This window comes from Neofelis nebulosa, chromosome 2 (assembly GCF_028018385.1).
Source record: "Neofelis nebulosa isolate mNeoNeb1 chromosome 2, mNeoNeb1.pri, whole genome shotgun sequence".
Lineage (NCBI taxonomy): Eukaryota > Metazoa > Chordata > Mammalia > Carnivora > Felidae > Neofelis > Neofelis nebulosa.
The window spans coordinates 150316210-150331105 of record NC_080783.1 but is presented as its reverse complement, the minus strand read 5'-3'; the positions used below and the strand labels follow the sequence as shown (position 1 = coordinate 150331105).

The 14896-nt window shown below is 42.0% G+C and overlaps 1 long non-coding RNA gene across 1 annotated transcript; it reads left to right on the top strand.

The window, feature by feature from the left end:
* Positions 1-820: 820 nt before the first annotated feature.
* On the top strand, positions 821-6339 carry LOC131504452 (uncharacterized). Its single transcript, XR_009258001.1, has 2 exons — positions 821-1207; positions 6136-6339. It is a non-coding gene; the product is annotated as an uncharacterized LOC131504452 (long non-coding RNA).
* The last annotated feature ends 8557 nt before the right edge of the window (positions 6340-14896 follow it).

Sequence of the window (14896 nt, the reverse complement as noted above, 5' to 3'; positions counted from 1 at the left end):
TAAAATAATTTCTGATAGTGAAGAGCCAAAAGTGGATAAATCAGGGAAGGAAGACAGAAGGTAACTGTGTGTATGTGTCCATGTGTGCCTATTTGGTGGCTCCTTTAGGAAGGGTGCGGTCAGTCTGAGGGGGTGAGATTGAATGGACATGGGAGTGATAGAAAGGAAGGAGCTGGCCATGTGTGGAGACATGTGGAGAAAATGTGTGGAGACAGCTTTTTGGAAAGGGGTACTAGCATATGCATGGGTCCCCTCCTGAGCTCCTCACTTCTTTCTTTTTCTTTCCCTTTTCCTCAAATAGTAACTGAGCTCCCGCTAGGAGTCAGGAGCTAGCTGGAACAGACCCAAAGGATAGGACAGAGTTTTGCTTTGGCAGATTTCCTGAGTAGGTAAGGAGAAAGTGGAGTAAGTCACGAAAATACAGATGGTGTGTACATAGCAGAAGGAAGTATAAAGTGTTGTTGGGAAGATAATGGGAACACAGGGGAGAGTGCAACTACCTGCCAAGTCCCTTTAGACACCTGCCCAGCTGCTGGGGCCTACAGGAGGAGACCAGCCTCTGAAACTCAGAAATTTCAGTTCCTCTCCAGCGTATTGGTCTTTACCTTAGATGCCTTTGAAACAGAGTGGGAAGCTTATTGGAACAATCCAGCAAAGCACCCACACCAAACACTAATGGGGAAGCCCAGCAGAAAATTGGAATTGATTCAGTTTGCTGAAAAAACCGGAAAGGTGGCTTTTATTTGCAGGACCAGGATGCTGACATGAAAATATACACATACAATGATCAGAGAAGGACAGAGGGGAAAGGAAGGAATTGGCAGTCGTCCCTGAAAATGTGTAATCCAAGAATGAAAGTTTTACAGAACAAGGAAAAAAAGCCTTCACACAACACAGGGTCAGAGTGAACTCTTTGGTACTTGTGTAACTGATTAAGGGTTTAAAAGAAACTGTGTATTTACTTAATGGTATGACTCATTTAAATGGAACAAACTTAGGCGAAAAACCACAATGATTAGGTTTTCCATTTATTGTTGTTGTGGGCTCATGTAACACTACTGACATTGGAGTCCAAAAACATGGAAACCACCGACAGAACCTGCCTATGTGAGGACAAAAGACAGACAGGTCGTATCATTTAAACGGTTTAAGAGGAAATGCTAACTCAAGCCACTATGTCATGCGTGCCTTCAGACTACAGCTGGTGGTGAGTGGGTGTTGGGTGTTAGGTAAACGGAAGAAGTGACTGCAGTGGAGGGAGGTGTGAATGCCAGAACACAATGGGGGTTTGTGGTAAACACCAGAAAGAGCATGGAATGGAGATGGGTTAAATACTGTGGCAGAATAGAACAGAATAGAATAGATCAAGGTAACCTCTTGAAGGAAATTGTCATTCTACAAGCATTTGCCTCAAGACGACTTTGAAAGAAAAGAGTAGTCCTTGACTAGAATTAGTCTATGGCAGGGTTCCTTCTACTTGGTGAATTTGGGAAGAAAATGGGAGCTCGGCTCAGTGCCTCACTTTTTCCTCTAGGAAGCAGGCTCCTCTGCCGTGAGCACATGCTCTGCTCAGCAACTCTCGGCAGGCTCTGCCCCCACCCTGCTGGGAGAGGCTCCCTTTGCTCCAGCACTGCCTTGAAAGGGTCCAGCCTGGAGCTAAGGTTCCATTTGCCAATAGATACAAGTCAGATCTTCCAACCTAAGCTATATCAGTAATAAATGAGACATTTTGGTCTCCAACGACTTGGTCTTTTGTATTATTTCTCAATAGGTTCAGAACTCAGGCTGGGAAGCAAAGCATTGTTACCGAGTCCCCAGCAGGGTCCTGTGGGGTGATGAAATTTTGGGATGATAGTGGGGTGGTCTGGAGCCAACGACCAAGAAAGAATTCTTGAAGACGTCGTTGGTGTAAAAAGGTGATTTTATTAAAGCATGGGGACAGGACCCATGGGCAGTAAGAGCCGCACTGGGGTCGTGATGGGTAACTTATCATATACCCTCAAGTTGGGAGGTGGTCAGTGATAGAGTAAATCTGTAAAGAATTTTGGAAGCAAGGTTTCCAGGACCTTGAGGGGCTAGATGTTGCTAGGAAAATGCCATTTATTACCATTTAATAAAACCTCAGTTATGAGACTCTTTAGATGTATATCATGGGGCCATGAGCTTGGAGTATGACCGCCAGCATATATCTTGGGGCAGCTGAGATAAAGGAAGTTGACTTACAGGATCCTTGAGGTTGGGATAATGTTAAGCTAAGGTTCTCTTTTGCCCCTAGCAAAGTGTCATCATCAAGGCAGCTGAGATCCTCAGAGGGAGGTCACTCTGCTGGTTTCAATGACTTGTCAATGGGCTATAGGCAGTAAGAGAATTTAATTTTTCATTTGCCTTAGTTTCCCACATTACCATGGGAAGCACTTAAACCCCTCTCCTTTGTTCTTGGGTAGCTGGGAGTGTCCAAGAAATATCACACAGATCCCACCTGGAGTGGGGGGGGGGTGCTAGCTTGTGCTTTACCCCTCAGCCTGCCTCGTGCTCCCTCATCATGGGGCACCTTAAAGGGTCCTCTAGAGCCGCTGCATTTGACATTCAGTTAGAAGTCTGTGAACTTGCCAATTTGGAGGGGCAAGTCTTTATGTTAGGACAAAGGAATCATATTGTGGTTTCCGATCCAATCCCCAAATCAAAAGTCACAAGGACAGACACTCCGAGTGCCAGGTGTGAGTTTGTAGTTGAACCACTTCTCACCTGAGCAAATCTATGTAGCAAGCTGCACAGTGTGAATTATTTCTCCAGAGAATCATGTCTCTATCTCAGCCACACTGGGAGGCCAGCTAGGTTTTTAAAATACCACCAATTCCCTTAGGAACCAGAATGTGCACAGAAACCAGAAACCAAAAACAAGAAAACAAAAAGCCAAAGACCCTAAAACTAAACAAACAACCTCCCAGCCCCAACTAAAACCAGCACTTTAACTGATGGCATGTGAAACATACAGGCTAGTTCCTGTACTGAAAAGTAAAACAAGGAAACATAAATTCTGTATAGCACTTTACAGTTAACAAGGCATTTTTAGACACATGTACTTTGATGTACTTAGCAACCTCATGGTATTAATACAATCTCCATTTACAGGAAAGGATGGCAAGAGGAAGAAGAATGGGAAGAGTGAAGGGGCTGGAGAGATGGAGACAGGAGATGGGTTAGACCAGGCTGGGGGAGCAGGGCACAGAGAGAGATGCCCAGGCCCCCAGTGCGCAGCTGTGCCTGGCTATGTACTGCATAGTCATATTTGGTGGTCTCAGAGATATCTGCCAGGTAGAAAGATCTAGAGATGTGAGATGATTGTCTTTTATGTCTCTAACTACATCAGATTCCAACAATCACTTATACTACTGGGTGAGGCCACACTGCCAGGACTCAGGTACTGGGCCTTGAAAGTCTTTGTTGTGCTGGCTCTGGGCCTTCTCAAATCAGGGCCGGCACGCCAGAGCTAGATTTTTTCCACACATGTCCTTTTGGGGTTTTCTGGGACAGGCCTGATAAGGGTGGAAGAAAAGTTCCATTTATTGAGCACCTCTGATATATTAAAAATGCACAGAACAGGAACATGTGTAATATCTTTTAAAATTCCCTTACTGACCTACAAGGTAGGTGTAATGCCATTTTCTAAAAAAAAAAAACAAAAACATTTGAGCCTTTGGGAGGCTGACTTCTCCAATCCAACTCTGGCATCAGATAACATGTGAAATCTCTAGGAGGAACTGGGCAAACATTAAGATTAACGATAGGAAGGGCACCTGGGTGGCCTAGTTGGTTAAGTGTCTGACTCTTGGTTTCAGCTCAGGTCATGATCTCACAGTTTTGTGAGTTTGAGCCCTGCATCTGGCTCTGTGCTAGCGGCATGGAGGCTACTTGATATTCTCTCTCTCCCTCTCACTCTTCCCCTCTCCCACTCGGACTGTCTCTGTCTCTCTCAAATAAAATAAATAAAATAAAATAAAATAAAATAAAATAAAATAAAATAACTTTAATAAAAGGATTAATGAAAGGAGTTAGCAAAAGGAAAGGAGAGTACTTGCTGAAGACAGGAATGAAATAGGTAGAGAGAAAGCTACAGAGTCATGGAGTATAATGATTTACTTTGAGATATCAGGGACAATATTATACGATTTTTTCCCAATAATTGATTAAGTTTGTAGCAATTCAGTGAGGAAGAGTCTGTCTGAGAAGAAAGTTGCTCAGGAGGGAAGTATTCCTGAGAAGAAGCCACTGAGAAGGGAGCAAAGGGTGCCAGATTGGGAGCCCAAAGGTAGCCACCACCCAGATATGGAGAATGGAATAAACTTTGACTCTTGACATCATTGCTGGGAGATGACCAGTTAGCACAGAACCCAGAATGAAATTACAGTAATATGGGAATGGAGTATTTTATGAGGCAGATTAACTGAGATGAACAAGTAACTTTTTACCTTTTACTCTACCCCCAAGAAGTAGGCATTATATGTCTATCTTACAACCTGAGAAACTGAGGCACAGAGAGGAAAGGCCTGACTTTGTACTGTTGTTGTAAGGATTAAATAAGAAAGTTCACAAAAATACCTAGCTCAGCCTGGAAAACAGAAAGTACTCAATAGCTATATCAACTTTTACTATTTTAACAGAGGAAGAAACTGAGTCTTACAGAAAGCAAATGCTTTGCTGGTGTTGGCTCCAGAATTTGGCTTAGGGTAGTGACCTGGTTTGGGGTGTCGGGGGGACTGATAGGGGATTTGTCTTGAAGCTGTGTTTGTGTAAAATGCACACTGCATTAACTTGGCTTATGTATAAAAAAAACCCCTACATTTTCTTACATGGTTATAGTCACATAAGATCAAGTATATTTCAACTGTTCATTACAACGATGGTTGTTGCCTTTGTTTGGAATAGCTTGAAATCTGATGGAGATCATGGGTGGCTAAAGCCCCTCTAAGCTACCTTTTGGTGTCACCACTGTAACGGTCCAAACCAGCAAATGATAGACTCTTGATTAGAGGGCAGTTCTGATTTAGGGGTTAAGTCTTTACTACTACCCTGTGCCACTTCTGTGAGCAGCCAGTAGTTGTGACTCGCTGGGGGTTTGGTTTTCCTTGAGCCCGGCATCCTGCCTGAGGTGTTGGGGATTGACGGGCTCCCATACTTTGGTGAGTCTTTGGGTCCACTATCACTGTTTTCCACAAGCAAAACTAAGACACAGAAACCCAAAAGGTAGATTTCTCTTTCTTGCATTTCCTGAATAGCAGAGACTTGCAGCAAGTAAGATGAAGTGAAGATGGGTCTCTTCACCCTTTTCCAAATTGTTCTAGAAACCTGTCTCACAGCATTAGAACAATTCTCCTGTAGCTCAGCAGGCTCATGGGCTATGACAGTCTCCATTGAATCAGGCTTTTCATTCTCCCCTGGAAGGGCCCGTGGTGCTGTTGCTGGCTGCTTACGGATTACACTAATTGCACAGTATTCCTGGCTTTCCCTAAGGGGTCCTGTGGGACTTTGACAGTTTCTGGGTAGCTGTGGTGACAACAGGCAAGGCTGGGATTTTACAAACAAAGATTTCTGAAACCTGGAGAGAACGTAAAAGATACCAATTGGTAACAGCCTGTTCTCAAACTTAGACAAGAAGTGAGAGTGGTTTTGGTCAGCTCCAAGTGAAAAGCAAAGCTTGCCCCTTCTCTAAGAAGGGGATCACTCAATGATTCCTGGGTCACCAAATATTTATGGAGCACCTGCTATGTGTCAGACACTGGGGGTAGGATGCTAGGAAAGGCTGTTTCTGCTCTTAGCCTCTACTGTCTAAGGTGAGAACAGCCTGGGCACAGACAACCAAAAAGTGGTGTGCCGACAGGGGCTGTTGCCAAATGGGATGGTTAATTTTATGTGTCAACTTGCCTGGGCCATGGGATGCCCAAATATTTGGTTGAATATTACTTTGGGGTGTGTCTGTGAGGATGTTTCTGGATAAGATTAACATTAGAATCCGTAGACTGAGTTAAGCAGCTCGCCCTTCTCCATATGAATGGGCCTCAGCCCACTGAGGCCCTGAATTGAATAAAAAGTTGAGTAAGAAAGAATTCTCTCTCTCTCTGCTTGTCTTTGATCTAGGACATCGGTCTTTTCCCACCTTCACACCTGGACTCAGAATGGAACTTACATCATCGACTGTCTTGGGTCTCAGGCCCTCAGCCTTGGACTGGAACACAGATACCATTGTGTCTCCTGAGTGTCCAGCTCATTGGCTATGGATGCGAATTCTCAGGCCCCATAATCATGCAAGCCAATTTGTTATAGTAAATCTATCTACTTCTCTCTGGCCTATTCATTCTGTTTCTCTGGAGAGCCCAGACTACACACCAAGCAATGATGGGAGCCCAGTGGGGAGCCATTGAAATGTCTTGTGTATTGAACACACTGCCTTTGAGTGTTTATCATGCTTCTGAAGCCTGGGGCAATGAGGACTGAGGCAGACTGCAGAGGCTTCTGGGATATACCTCTCCTGTCTTCTTGGGCCCTTCCCCCCTTCCCTTTCTGTTTCTATTTCTTGCTTTTCTCACCAATCCCTGGCTCTCATTATCTTTAGGTTCTTCTCTTTTCCTTAAAACACTTGTTATCAGGGAAGGGGCAGATCTACATATTTCACAGGAGGATGTGAATAATTACTAAGAATTAAAGTGATTAATTGTTTAATTAAAGAATTAAAGTGAAGGAAAGCAAAAATAATATAAAAATAGGGAGGGGGACAAAACATAAGAGACTCTTAAATATGGAGAACAAACAGAGGGTTACTGGAGAGTGTGTGGGAGGGTGGATGGGCTAAATGGGTAGGGGGCATTAGGGAATCTACTCCTGAAATCATTGTTGCACTATATGCTAACTAAGTTGGATGTAAATTAAAAAAATAAAATTAAAAAAAAAAATTAAAGTCTTACCTCTACCCCAGAGTAGGTGGTTTTTTGTTTTTTTTTTTCCCCAGCAAGGGAACAAAGCTTCATCTGGAGCTGGTGTTTTGTGGGAAGAAATGCACGTATGGGCCAAGGAGTAGGTGGCAGGGGGGCAGTTTCCTGGCCACAAAGCCTCCAGACTTCATATAGGTCTGCATGGATCTTAAACACCTCTGTTGGGACTTTGCACTTCTGGTTTCAGTCAAAGTGGGAGGGCCCAGGCCATGAACTCTGCCCAGGTCAGGCCCACAGCCAGGTCCTTGGTGGTCATGTGTACCAGGAAGGCCACCAGGTCAGCCCCAGCAGCCTCCTTCCCAGGTCTCCTTGCCTAAAGGCCACATGAGAAAATGCAAATGACCACCTGAGGGTGCTGTTACTCCACACTTTTTCTACAAAGACTGCTGTCCGCAACCAAAGATGTCTAGGGTTCCTTTGTTTTTAAGTCTCAACCAAGGGATGTCTCTGGGAGAGAGGGGCAATACATAGTCCCAGATCTAGATTAATATGGAAAATCAGAGGAAAACGTTTTGCCTTGTGAAAATGCCTTGATCTGTAACAATTTTGAAATTTTACTAGGGTACCGGTTTTCCAGCATGCAGCACAGAATAATGCTGTGGAGCACAGGCCACACTGTTCAAACAGAATCAGGGTTTGAGCCTTAGTGCCACATTCACTAGTGGCGTGACATTGTGCCATGACTAAGTCTTTTGGGCCTCAGTTTTGTCATCGGCTTCATAGGGCACTTGTGAGGAGGCACATAACACTTCCTGGCACCAGGCTAGGCACATAGAGCTTTTTAAGAAAGCTCTTATCATTAAATACTATTTGCAAAGTTTAAAAAAAGAGATCAAGAGGGCATCAGCTGCTTGCATGCCAAATGAAACATGACTGGGCCCCAAGGCTGTATAATTGCATGAGGAAGCTAGGGTTATTTAGACTGCAGGATTGGCCAGATCAGCCAAGCGAAGAAAATGCCGCCAGAAAGGGTAACTTGATTTCTCTCTCCTTCTCCTGTCTAAAAATGGTGCAGTGATGCTGCATTCATAGGCTCACCTGGCCAAGAACCAGATTCTTTCAATATTATTCTCAGCCTCACCACTTCGAGCAAATATCTCATCTCCTTTTGCTTTATTCAGACTGCTGTTCACCGCAGCTCAGAAAAGCATAGTGATGGCCAAAATATAATGAGGGGTTTGGGAACTTGAGGGGAAAGGAATGATTACCAGTTAGCAAATTATTATATACACTATGTAGACTTCATGGTTGACACAACGAGGAACTTGGGATGAGTGGTAATTATGCACACTTGAGCTGAATTTTAGGAAAACATATAAAAGAAATGTTATTTCCTCTTTTAAAAAGGCTGTGATGGTAAGAAGCATTCCACGGCAATTATTATGCAGAGCGATTTCAAGGGTGAAATGAATGAATTTGTCCATGAATTTTAACTACTGAAGAAAAGGAAACCTAATTGGGGGCTAAGGTAGTTTTAGGAATGGCAGCTTATGAGTTTTGTACTGACAGGTGCTGGTGAAAAGCTGATTGATCCCATTCAAGAATATAAAAGGCTACAGACATCTGTATGGCACTGCATAGGGTCCCAAGTACTTTCACATAAATTCTCTCATTTGATGTTCCCAACTACCTTTTGAGATATGAAGAATATTATTACTGTTATTAAGAAAAATAGTATTATTGAGATATAATTCATATACCAAACAATTCACCCACCTAAAGTGAATTCAGGGGTTTTAAGCATATTCAGTTACATGCGGCCATCACCACAATCAATTTTAGAACATTTTCATTTTGTCAAAAAGAAACCCTCTATTCCCAGCTGTCACTTCCTCTATTCTCTCTTTCCCCTCCTCCTCCACTCTTAGCCCTAAGCAACCAGTAAGCAACCAGTCTGTCTCTACAAATTTGCCTATGCTAGAATTTCACATCAGTGGAATCATACAGTATGTAGTCTTTGGTGACTGGCTTCTTTTCCCTTAATGTTTTCAAGGTTCATTGATGTTGTAGCATGTATCAATACTCCATTCTTTTTAATGGCTGAATAATACTCCATTGTGTGGAGCTAACACATTTTGTTTATCCACTTATTTGGTATACATTTGGGTTGCTTCAACCCTTTGGTTATTTTGAATAATGCTGCTACAAGTGTTCAGGTACACAATATTTGTGTGGACATGTGTATTCATTTCTCTTGGGTATATACCTAGGAGTGGAACTGCTGGGTCATTTGGAAACTGAATGTTTAAGTGTTAAGGAAATGCCAGACTGTTTTCCAAAGTGGCTGTGTTTTACATTTCCATCAGCAGTGTATGAGGGTTCTGATTTTCCACATTGTTGCAAATGTTTTATTATCTGACTTTCTGATTTTCCTCATTCTTCTTCTTCTTCGTCTTCGTCTTCGTCTTCTTCGTCTTCGTCTTCTTCTTCTTCTCCTTCTTCTTCTTCTTCTTAACTTGGCTTCATGCCCAGCGCAGAGCCCAATGTGGGGCTTGAACTCACAAACCCGAGATCAAGACCTGAGCTGAAATACAAAGTTAGATGCTTAACCAACTGAGCCACCTCGGCACCCCTGATTCTCCTCATTCTAATGGGTATGAAATGGTATCTCCTTGTAATGTTGATTTGCACATACCTGATGACTGATGATGTTTCATGTGTTTGTTGCTTATTTGTATATCTTCTCTGGAGAAATGCCTCTTCAGATCCTTTCCCCATGTTAAAAATTGGGTTATCTTTTTTTTATTGTTATTCAATTTTAAGAGTTCTTTATATATTCTACATGTAATACCTTATCAGATATGTTATTGGCAAATATTTTCTCCCACTTGGTGAGTTATCTTTTAACTTTCTTGATAGTGTCCTTTGAAGCACAAAGTTTTCAGTTTTGAGGAAGTCCAATTCATCTATTTTGTTGTTGTTGTTGCTTATGCTTTTAGTGTCATAACTAAAGTATTTGGCCATTGCCAAATTCAAGGTCATGAAGATTTGCTCCTATGTTTTCTTCTGAGAGTTTTATATTTTCCCACTTAGATATTTGGCCCATTTTGAGTTAATTTTTATATATGGTGTGAGGGCAGAGTCCGACTTCATTCTTTTGATGTGGGTATCCAAGATGTTCCAGCAGCATTTGTTGAAGAAACTATCCTTTCCCCCATTAGTCTTCACACCCTTGATGAAAATTAATTGATTATAAAAACACGGATTTATTTCTGGAATCTCAGTTCTATTCTAATGATCTATATGTCTATGCTTATGCCAGTACCACACTGTTTTAATTACTGTTGCTTTTGAAGTTTGCAATTGGGAAGTGTGAATCCTCCAACTTTGTTTTTCTTTTCCACTATTGTTTGTCTATAGGGGACTCCTTGTAAATCCATATGAATTTTAGAGTCAGTTTGTCAATTTCCACAAAGAAGTCAGCTGGGATTCTAACAGGTTTTGCATTGAATCTGTAAATCAATTTGGGAAGTATCACCATTTTAACACTATTAAGTCTTCTAATCAATGAACATGAGAGATTTTCCCACTTATTTAACTCTTCTTTAATTTCTTTTAACAATATTTTATCATTTTCAGAGTATAAGTTTTGTGCTTCTTCTATTAAATTAATTCCTAAGTATTTTATTCTTTCTGATATTATTGTAAATGGAATAATTTTTTCTTAATTTCACTTTCAGCTGGTTCATTGCAAGTATATAGAAATGCAATTGATTTTTGATATTGGTCTTGTATCCTTAAACCTTGCCACACTCTTTTTACTAGGTCTAACCATTTTTTAGTGGACTCCTTAGGCTTTTATATAAACAAGATCATGTTATCTGTGAACAGGGGTACTTCTTCCTTTCCAAGCTAGCTGCCTAAAGTTTGCATGGATCTCCAAGTAATCTACCAATCTCCTCCCAACTGCTTTTCATAACAACCTCCACTGTTTTTGAGGGTGCCTTTATTTTTTATTATTTTTTAAAGGAGATAGAAGTTTCCTGACTACCCCTCAAGGGAGCAGCTGGCGGGATAGCAGAGGAGAGGCTTGTCTGCTGAGAGCACCTTTAGACTTGAACTTGCAAATGAAGTCAGTTCTTTGGTGAGGAATTTGGAATTCTTTGTTCTATAGCCTGCTTTCTCCCCCTGGGCAAAATCTCTGATGCTTGGCTCTAGCTGGGGGCAGGGAAAATTGTGCGTTCTTCTCTGAGGCCTTTGCTTTAGTTGACGAATATTTGGTGGAGGGGGGGACTGTAGCCTCAGGTCTTCTGGCTTGCCTCTTCTGGCTAGAACCCTCATCCCATTAGCTGGGGGAAGGGTGTTCAAGGTCTCATATTCTTCTTGGTGCAGTGCTCAACATAGAGCCTCTGTCCCATACAGTTGAGGTTGGGAGGAAGAGGGGAGCCCAACTTCGCAGCCACACTTGCCCAGAATTTAATCTCAGCAACAGGTGGCGTGGGGCAGGTGAGAAATGGAGAGGTCTCTCCTCTCACCTGTGGGGAGAAAGGGCTCTGTGTTCTTAGCTCTCAGTCTAGAGTGGGAGGTCTCTCTCACTGAGCTGGGAAGAGAGGAAGAAATGTGCAAATACCATAGATTCTCAGTGATCTTACCAAGTTGGGCAGATTTTCTTGACTGTTTCTTCACTTGATTCATGTACTTACAACCATTTCCAGATAATGTTTCTTAAAAAAAAAATCTGTGTCAACTATTCTTCAAAAAAAAAAATTTAGTGATCAGATTGGAGACTGTAGTTAATAATGCTGTATTATATACTTGATATTTGCTAAAAGTAAGTTGGCCTTGAGTACTTCACTAAAAAATATTATCTGTGTAAAGGTAATGGATGTGTTAACTTGACTGTGGGAATCATTTCGTCATATATACATATATCAAATTACCATGCTGTACCACTTAAATACATTACAATTTTGTCATTTATACCTGAATAAACCTGGAAAAAATGACCCATCAAAAAAAATGTTCCTCAGTTTTGTTGGAGAGTCAGTCCACGGATCTCATGCAATCATGGTAGATGTGGAACTTTTATTATTGTTATTTAATAGATGAGAACAATGTTCATATGTTCAAGAGACTGGGGGGTAGGGCCCAGAGTGGGAAGGAAAATCACCAAGGATCAGAACAGCACAAAACCTAATTATAGAATTGAAGGGTGGTAAAAGATGTTAGATGTTGTCTATATTAGATTTTACCTGCTTGAGTAATCTCTCTACAACCACTCTTGGATGTGGTCCTTTAGTCTCTGCTTGAACACCTCCAGGAATGGGGAGCTAGCTGCTATTAGTTTAGACTGAATATCTGAATATTATCCCCAGGAACAACATAACCATGGCCAAACACAGCTTGAGCCTAGCGGGACTGGCTGTGTGTACAAACAGAAGGGGAAACAGAAAATAGGTTCTTTAGAATCCTAAACAACTTTATGTCACCAGCAGGTCATGAGCATGCTGTAAAAAGGCACCTAGCTGTTTTTGAACACCAGGTGCCCAAGGGACTGCTCTAATTTTAGAATTAACATAGTGCTTACTAAAGAGGTCCAGGACTCATGGGTCTGGAATGTGATGTACTCTCACCCTCAGGCTATGCAGACTCCTGTCCTACTGTTGATTCTGCTCCAACCATTTTCTGATGTTGAGAGGGAGAACCAGACCATAGAACTGGCATGTGCCTGAGCAGTTTGCCAAGAAAAATGATTTAAATGCCAACCTTGAGAGACAGAGTTGGTGATGGCCCTTTCTGAAGGGGTAAGAGCTCATTTTCATAGTGTGGCATTGTGCTGAATATCCTCTACCCTTTCCAGATCCTTTCTCTGCCCTTCTCTGCCAGCTCTATGGTCCAGGAGGCTCACCTCTGAAGATGGCATTGCCTGGGCTCCCCCACTGGCCATCTTGCCATTTTGTTCAGTCATTGGAGGCACCAGCAGATCAGAGAGTGGAAAGAGAAGCTGAAGTTGGATTCCCTGTTCTGGAACCTGATCTCTGGCTGGAGCTGTGGACCTTCTCTCTCTGTCTCAGATGCAGTAGCATGATTTTCTGTCCTTGTTCTGCTGGGCTTAAGGGTGCTGCTGACAGCTGGTTTCTGGGTGTCACCACCCCTTTTTACCCTGAACATCCATACCTTTGACACAGACCATTATTCAGATCTCTTTATCTGATCTAAGGAGGGGTGAATTCTATTTCTTGTCAGATAAACTTCATGTTACCATCCTTCCATGATAACAATGTTCCTTTGGTCTCCCCCAATTATTATCAAGCCTAAAAAAGGAAGCAAGCCCCATGTTGCTGTCCTAGAATTAACTCTAGGGGACCTCATATGCTCACATGGGTCCCACGTAAACAAGACAGATGATTTTGTTCGTGTCCTGCCCTGGAATTTGAAGCCTCTGTTGCATCCACGAATGTGTTTATTCCACAAGCTCTTTCCAGAAGTAGAAGAGGTAACATTTCTACATAGCTTGGCTGTTGTTTAGAATCAGAAGTGGTTTGGTTCCTGAACGTTTCCTGCATCAATGTGAAGTATGTAGAGTCTTTTGCACCCTTGAGAGATAGTGGAAAATTTCAACACATAGCACATGGTTTCCTAATTTAACTTTGAGCTGTCATCCTATGAGTTCTATCCCAAAGTCCTAGCTAATCAATATGTTTCTTTGTCCATGAGCAGGAACTTAAAAAAATTACTTTTAAAACTTAAGCATAGGAAAAAGCAAGCTACTTTCTTAGGTCTATGTTAATTCACTGAAACTCTTTCTTTGTATTCATAGCTAGATGACTAAACTTTCTATTTATAAACAGAGGGGTCTTCCTAAGACCTAGAGACCCAACATTACTTTTAGGCATTCATGTCACAAGCCAGCCCAAGCTATATTTTACCAAGAGGTTAGCTGGCATACTGGTTTGAATCTTGTACTTATTTATAGTGACAGTAACATATTTGGCTCTTACACATTCTCCTAAAAGGCTGATAACCTCAGTTATCTTGTGCTATAAGTGGCCAGCTTTCACTGAATTAGAAATGAATGTTTGGAGGGGGAAGGGAGATGGGGAACATTCTGATTTGCCAACAGTTGCCTCATGCAACTATGTCTTCAGAACAGCCATGTCGGCTACCAAGGAAACCTGTGAATTCACCATGGAAGCTGTCAGGCTAGCTTACAGGCATCAATGATGAAAATCTTGTTATTTCTGGAGTGGTGATTGATGTTTCAAATAGAAGATGACATTTTGATGGGATCCAGACTTGCTGTGATAGGAGTTAATGAGGATAATGATGATGATAATGATATTTACATTATACCTTTCTTCCAAAGAACTCTTCAGTCCTTTTTATCTCATTTGTGTTGAAAATGTCCCTTTGGAGTTGGGAGGGAAAGGTGTTATTAATCTGTTTTTCAGGAGAGAAAATACATATAGAGAGATAATTGCCTGGCTTTCAGGCTCCATTTTGGTGGTGAGAAGAGATATTTAAATGACAAATTAAACCGGGGGAAATTAAATTCAGCAAAATGCCAGTCTCAGTCCCCATCATCCTGTATGATGCTGCCATATGCAGTAATATCACTCCCTGACCCCAAAGTCTTCAGGAGATCCTCACAGACTGCTGATTCAGTCTAATATCCCCTTTTAGCAGGCGAGACTCTTGACATCCCAACCTGCATGGTCTCACTGTTGTATTTCCCTGTGTTTCAGCCCAACAAATCTACTTGCTTACCCCTACCATCTGCTCTGCACACCCCATTCTCCTTCTACAATCTTCATCACACCTGCCATCCCTTGTTTAATGTCTGTCTTCCTCTGTGAATGCGAATTCCAGCAAAGCAGGTCCTGTCACCATTGTGCCCCCAGGGTCTAGCATAGTTAACTGGTACACGATAGGCACATTTTTTTTTAATGTTTATTAACTTATTTTGAGAG